This window comes from Cucurbita maxima, unplaced genomic scaffold, assembly GCF_002738345.1.
Source record: "Cucurbita maxima cultivar Rimu unplaced genomic scaffold, Cmax_1.0 Cma_Scf00003, whole genome shotgun sequence".
Lineage (NCBI taxonomy): Eukaryota > Viridiplantae > Streptophyta > Magnoliopsida > Cucurbitales > Cucurbitaceae > Cucurbita > Cucurbita maxima.
In genome coordinates, this window is record NW_019272019.1 from 311,856 (window position 1) to 319,646 (window position 7,791).

A 7,791-nucleotide genomic window follows, 5' to 3' on the forward strand; every position below is an offset into this window, starting at 1 on the left:
CATTAATTGAGCTGGTGAATCTTCTTTCCAATCAGGAAGCTTTGATTAAGCAAATGACTAACAGCAACGAGTTTTCCCCAAAGTCATAAGATGTGTTGTATGTCAAAGATCAAAGGAGACGAATTTTCATTCAAAGCCTTCTTCAAGCAATGAGAATCAATTCAGGAGTGAGGAGTTGTCAAAGAAACCATTTAAAGCTTGTTACAAGTGTGGAAAACCTGGCCATTTTAAGCGAGATTGTCAGGTGGAAGTAGTGTGTGATCGTTGCGGAAAGCCAGGCCATATTAAGCCAAATTACCAAGTCAAAATGCAGGAATTAGAAGCAAATGTTGTACATGAAAGTAAAAATTCTTCCGATCCAATTTGGGAATATTGTTTAACCTTTGAGGTTCTTGACCAGCCAACAAACGTGACTTCAGCTGTACATCAAGATGATGTCTCTACAGATGCTCATGCCTTTATAGACTACAATGAAGAATGGATTCTCGATTCTGGTTGTTCTCATCATGCAACTGGAAACAAAACGCTTGTATCAGATGTTTGTCCACATTGTCAAAAGAAGAGTAAAGGGCCCAACAAAGTGGCTGAATTAGAATCACGACTTTCTCAACTCTAGGAGAAACTGAAGAAAACAAGTGATCAACTAAGTGCATCTGAATCACACAAAAAGCAAGCCAAATAGAAAGCAGAAGAAGCAAAGAAACAACTATCAGATATATCTGAAAAGCTTGAAGAATCCCAACAGCAGGTGTTTGAGCTCTTCGCTTCTGAGGAAGATCGTGTTCAAGAACTGCACAAACTTTCTCAAGATCGCAATCGAGCATGGAAGTCCAAACTCGAAGCTGTTCAAAAGCAGCACGCAATGAATATTGCTGCATTGGCCTCTGCCATAAATGAAGTTCAAAGGCTCAAGGTCCAGCTGAACATGGTGTCTAAATCCAACCAAACCCGAAGTAACCTCACTAAGTCTATGGAAAAGCTTCAATCAGATGGAATCAAAGTTGTTGAAGCCTACAACTCTTTGTCACCAGAATTGGAGGATTCAAAAGATCGGAATTCAGGGAGGGACGACTTTGATTTTTATGGAGGGAAGGGAAGATGCCAGAAAGGTTTAAATTTCGGTCGTGTTGGTGGTGGATTTAGGAATTATGGCTCGAATGGTTCGTATGAGAGGAGTAACAGGTATTCAAATGGGGATGATTCATCTAACTCAAAGTGGGGTTTGTCAAGGGTCTTTGATGAAAATAGGAGGAAGAAAGATGAAGGTAATTCTGGCAGCGGCGGTGGTGGCAGTCGACCAAAGCTTAATCTGCAGCCACATACGCTGCCGGTGAATGATGTGAAGTCATCGAAGATATCAGGGACGACGCCGAGGTCCAAGAGTTCGAACCCATTTGGAATGGTGAGGCCGAGGGAAGAGGTTCTAGCTGAGAAAGGACATGATTGGAAAAAACTTGACAAGGAGTTAGAGTCGAAAATTATGAAAATGTCAGGGGAGATGACTGAAAAATCCAACGCCATTAGGAAAAAGAGCTTTGGCAATGGAATTGGTCAGGCTGCTGAGGACAAAACAGAGAGGAGCTGGAGGAAGCCGAGTTTCAATAACTCTGGACCCGTGGGACGGGGTGCTGAACTTGATAAAAATCCTAGTGGTTTTGTGGATGCTAATTGGGCTGGTGACGCGAACGATAGATGCTCCATAAGAGGTTTTTGTTTTATAGCAGGCTCTGTTGCAATTTCATGGTGCAGTAAAAAGCAAAGTATCGTTGCTTTGTCATGTTGTGAAGCAGAATATGTAGCTGCTACAATGGCTACTAGGATTTTTGTGGTTGATCAGGAGGCTTATTCAAGAAATGGTGACTACTCATTATCATTTTGTTTGAGAGAATGCTAACGCGGGATGTTGAATTGCAGAAAATACAGACTAATGAGCATGTTGCGGACATATTTACTAAGTCACTTGCGAAAGTGAAGTTTGAAGTTTTTCGTAAAGGCTCTCAGAGTTATTGAGAAAATAAGCTTGCAATAAAGGAGGCTGTCAAAATTTAATGCAAACTTATTGTTAGTTTGAATTAGTCAAAATATTGATAATCCGTTAATATTTGGAGAATATATTAGGTATAGAATATATCTTAGATTCAATGAATATTTTTATCTTTAGATTTGATTAGTAGTATATTTTATTTTATTGTCAAAATTTAAATAGTTTATATTTTTCTTGTTTGTAGGTATTAGTTGGTATCTTGTATCTATTAGGTTGTGAATATTAATAATGAAGATTGAACCTTCGATCCCAATTCTATTTCTTATTCTTAAATCTGTATTCTTTGGCTGAGTAATAATATTTTCATATCTATTCACACTCTTGAGTGGTAGATATTGCGTTAGCTATTACCCTTTCAGGTCTTCTATGGAAATGTTTCTTGGAGGTGCAGAAACCGATTGGGATAGGTCTCACGCGACGAATTCGCGTGTAAAATCGAATTGAATTTTTTAACCTCCTCCGGATTACTTCAATGGCGGCCCAAATTTGGGAAATAGATTTGGGGCATTTTGTCCCTTCTTTCCTTCACCAAAATTGTGGTTAATCTTATTTAGAAAGAAGAGAAACAAGTTTGGAGGGAAATTATTGACTATAGCTCTCGAATTTGGAAGGAACATGAGAACTCAAAACCTAAAAAATGAAAAAGCTTATAACTCGTGATTGAAGGCTCGATGTTGCTTGCTTCTTGCTCCAAATGAACGCACATGGCTCATGACTTAAGAGAAATGATCCACCGCCTTTGAAACGTTTAGAACCACCATGATTTTGTAGTTGATCCTTTTGGATTTTTTCGCTAGAAAATCCTGTGCCGATCATAGCTTTGTCAAATTTCGTTATGATTTGATGATTTGTGAATTACTAGATCATATCCAATTTAGAGAGAGATCCAACGGCTAGATTTCAAGAGACTGTGGATTATGTGCATAAGGGTACTATGGAGGATCTAATTTGGTTAGCAATGACAATTTGGTGATTCTTTTAAACTTTATAAATAAGGTAATTTATCACTTTCCGAAAATTTTAATATTATTTTTTTCGAATTAATCCAAATTTTTTTTATAAAATTGGTTACCTCTTGTTAGTCATCTTGTTGAGTATCTTGAAGTTCATATCCATAAAGAAATAAAATTTGGAGAAATTTTGGATCGACTCTTCTTTACACGTTAAATCCTTTCTCGAGGGAAGTGTATCATGTGCTATCATGTGAGTGGGGTGACGTATACTTTCGTAACATAGACACATAAAATATATTGTGTACGGGGGAGTGCGAGTCTACAAGCCACTAGTCCTATTCTTTCTAGTATCTCAAAAGGATCGAAGAACTTGGGGCTTAGCTTCCCTTTCTTTTCAAAATCTGAACATCCCTCTCATGGATGCTATCTTTAGGAACACATGGTCTCCTACATAGAAATTTAAGTTTTTACGCCTTACATTTGCATAAATATTTTACGAACTAAAATTTTATTTCTATTAGAAACAAAAAGATTTAAAAAAAATTCAAACTTAAATCAAACCAACCCAAAACTATATGGTTGGGTTGGGTGGATTTCAGTTTTTGTGATGTCCCACATTAGTTAGGGAGGAGAACGAAACACCCTTAAGCGTGTGGAAACCTTCCCATAGTAGACGCGTTTTAAAACCTTGAGAGAAAGCTCGTAATGGAAATCGCAAAGAGGACAATATCTACTAGTGGTGAGCTTGCGTCGTTACTGGTAATAGAGCCAGACACCGGGAGATGAACCAGCGAGGAGGTTGTTCCCCGAAGGGGGATAAACACGAGGTGGTGTGCCAGCGAGGACGCTGGGCCCGAAGGGGGGTGGATTGTGACGTTCCACATTGGTTGGAGAGGAGAACAAAACACCCTTTACAACGGTGTGAAAACCTTTCACTAACAGACACGTTTTAAAGTCTTGAGGGGAAACCCATAAAAGTAATATCTGCTACTGGGTCGTTACCGTTTTTAACTTGAGTTGTTCGAGTTAAAAAGAATTAACATCCCAAACAATTGAACTAAGAGCAAAACCGTCTCACCCTTTCCATATATATATATATATATATATATATATAGTAATTTTTAGTACGTTTTCAAGTATTTTATTTTAGTCCTTCTAAATTAGAACCATTATTATTATTGTTAAAATATAGTTTATAATTGTGAGGCTTTAAATACATTTATATATGTTCACTCATGTTTTTAAATAAATAGGATATGTATAGAAGATATTTAAAGTTGAAAACATTATTAAACTATTTTAGAAATTTTAATCAATAAGTGAACCTATTTATAATTGAAAAAACAAAAAAGGTAACTATTGTTTCATGTTTTCTAAAATCTAAAATCTCATCTATAGCCTTGAGTTTAGATTTTATTTTTAGGTGAGTTTGGATGCATAGTGGACCTGTTTTATAAGACCTCCTAAACCGTGTTTGAACTCGCACGCTTGACTCGACCTAATGTCGTGACCTGCTCTCCTCCTCAGCGATTGCATACCTGACTCTACCACTTTGTTCCAATGTTTTTTAGACCTTCCCTTTTTGTTTTTTTTTAATCCTCTTGAAGCCCATTTTAGTATTTCTAAAAGAAATTGAGATGAGTATGGCCACTTTTTGCCCAATTTAAAGAATTCTAAGATAAATTATAGGTTTAATTGTGGGCATTAGGTAAATTAAAACGCTGAACGTGTTCTAATCCGGTGTCGTGAATTCTCACAAGTTGACTTGGATTTCAAAGGATAGATTTGGACTTGCTCCATAGTTAAATTAGCAACTTCGACTTAAGCTACTCAGTTAAGTGGCTCGACTTTTGGCTTTATTGAGCGAATTGTACGTTGTACGATTACACGTGCCTCGTGTCCCTATGTTGTGTTATACCATATTTATAAGGTGTGGTATAATGTGATTATTTCTTGTTATAGAATAGTATGATGCTGATAATATTTTATGCATAAACCTCCATACACCATGTAGTGTAAGCTATATTAAGTATGAAAGATCTGTCAAGACTTTTGTATGCATGATGCATAGGCTCGTTATGTTATAAACCTACATCACTACTTTTTCCATTTATAAAATTAGGCAAAGAATCGAGAGTAATTCAAGGAAAATTTTTGGGTAAGCCTTCTCGATTTTCTTCAAAAATCTTCCTTTATAGAAAATTTCAAAGGCTACTTTTGGTCTGTTTAGACTACTGAGGAAAGAGCTTAATAGCAGGATAGAGTTTTGTCATTCAAGCCCTTATGTTGGAAGTTTTGAATTTGATTGTTTTTTATTCCAAAGAATTAGAATGTAAAATCTATCCCAAAAGTATCTTGAGCTCAAATAAGAATTTTTTCATGAAAAGCTCAAAGAATAATAAGCAAAGGAAGACCCTCAGTTTCTTTAGGCAAGTTTGGGCCTAAATTTGTAAACATTGAAAAATTACTCCTCCACAATGAATTTCATCATTTAAAACAAATTTGTTAAACTTTGTGGTAAGAAGAGGAGCAACTTTGGTGAAGAACCCAAAGGCCAACGATGAATTTGTAAGTTTTGAAATCCACAACTTAAACCACGAAATTCGTTCTCCGTCATTCGAGTCATAACATTGATCTTATTTCATTAGCTTTAGGGCAAGTTAAGGAACAAATTAGTGAAGAAGTGAAAAAAATAGCTTTAGGGCAAGTTAAGGAACAAACCAGTGAAGAAGTTGTGAAAAAAAATAAGCAATGTATGGCCCTCATCCAAGAACAAATTGAAGTTGAAAATCTAGGCAAGTTCATTCCCAGGTACCTTATTTTAACCTCTTATATCTAGCTAGTTAATAAGCCAAATGAATTGAAATCAGTCCTATACAATTCATGTTGTGTAGAACTACACGATTCGTGAAGAAATCGAGTAGACGCTCACTGATCAAGAGAAAAATCATGATTTTTAGAGGATACAAAGTTGAGATTCTTATGTGCTTCTGATGTGACAGTTTTTAAGCTTGTCATATCATCCTCTTTAGGTTTTTTACCTACTAAGTAATAAATAGATTAGTTTGACCATTTTTATACCACGTTCACATTAAGTTTTGATTTGATGTTGGAGAAAATAAACTCAATTTGGTACCTACCCAAGAAAATTAAGTAGAAAATTAAGTAGAAAATTAAGTAGAAAATTAAGTAGAAAATTACTTACAGAATGTAGCAAAAAGTGATCACGAACACGACCGAACAAGTAAACCACTATATAAACAAACCTTTACTCACATTTTTGAATTACTTTTAGATCATTTCTCAAAAAAAATATTTATTTTTCTATTACATAGGCACTATTTGCCACTTACTCAAGAAGTTGGAAGAAGTTTCAACCTTGGGAAAGTCTGAATAGAGTACCCAAATACAACCAAATTAGTAAGTAACTAATTCGAGAAAGTTTAAAAAAATACTTTAGGGGTCGATTAGAACCTTTGGCAAATGATTAACATTCATATTTAGAAGCCTAATTGACTGCATTATGAAAGATAAGCCTCGAAAATCTAAGACTTTACCATTTAGCACAATATTCATTTATACAGTATTCGCTTGAATGAATTGTGAATACAATAGTTTTATTATCCCACAAGTACTCAACCATACTTTATTGATTTATTTTTCTTTACTTGAGGGGGATGGTCATGAGCTATTGTCTTACGATAAGTTGATCTTAAAACCTAGCTATTGAGTCACACAAACTTTTTAGGATGATTAGGTACCTTATAGGAACGTTTGGGCATAACCCCTATTCATAAATTAATCAACATGGGTTAGGGTTTACTTGGTACATAGGAATTAGTTATCACCCATAAGGGACTCCAAGAGTCATAGAAGATACACTATTAAGGTAGCTCTCGTTATGCGTAGTGGGGAACCATGGTCTTACACTTTTCTAGCCCATGGAGCCTATATGAGTAGATAGTCTAGTGTTCTAGCCAATAGAAGCAATGAACAGTAGTTACTATTCTAACTTGAGGAGGGTGCAAGAATAGGTAATTTATTTATTTAGCATAAAAAGGCGAAGTCATAGGTACTTGTTGCTTGGTGTCACAATCAATGATACGATTGTGAGGCGAGAAAGTTATCGAGGATGATGACTAAGTTAAATGGGTAAGAGTTCACAACCACACTCAGAGAAAATAAGTTGTGACCCCCACACGCAAGACAGTCAAGGGGCGGCCCTCAAGTAGCGCCCATCCGACCATGGTTGGGCCAAGATTGAGAAGTATCATGATGCAACCGAGGAGGATAGTCCATCATCCAACACACCAAGAGTATGCATTGAAGTTAAGTCGAGGCTTACACAAGATTCGAGAGATCAACGTGACATGAGTGTCAAAGATAAGCTCGAAGAGGGTTAGGTTCGCCCGACAAGAAATTGGTCCAAGAGGTGTGTGAACCAACTTGTGGGTCCATACGCGCACGTGTACACCGAGTGTAGGGAAATTAGGTACGCATCCAAATTGCCCGGTTAGAATAGCCACTGTATGAAAATAAACAATTATGATAGGTCCCACTCATGAAACTATACGTGATTGCATTCAACTCAAATAGGGGTCACCTACTCAGTATTTCTTAAAATACTCAAGCGATGTGCTACTTCCATTTTAGGTAAAGGCAAGGCACCCCTGTACAGCTCGACCCTCAAGTAAAGACTATAACACATGCATAGAATAGTTGTATTTAAATTCCTAGATCATAGGTTAGTATAGGGAATTTTTCAATTTTAATTTTCACTTTTTTTTTTTTTTT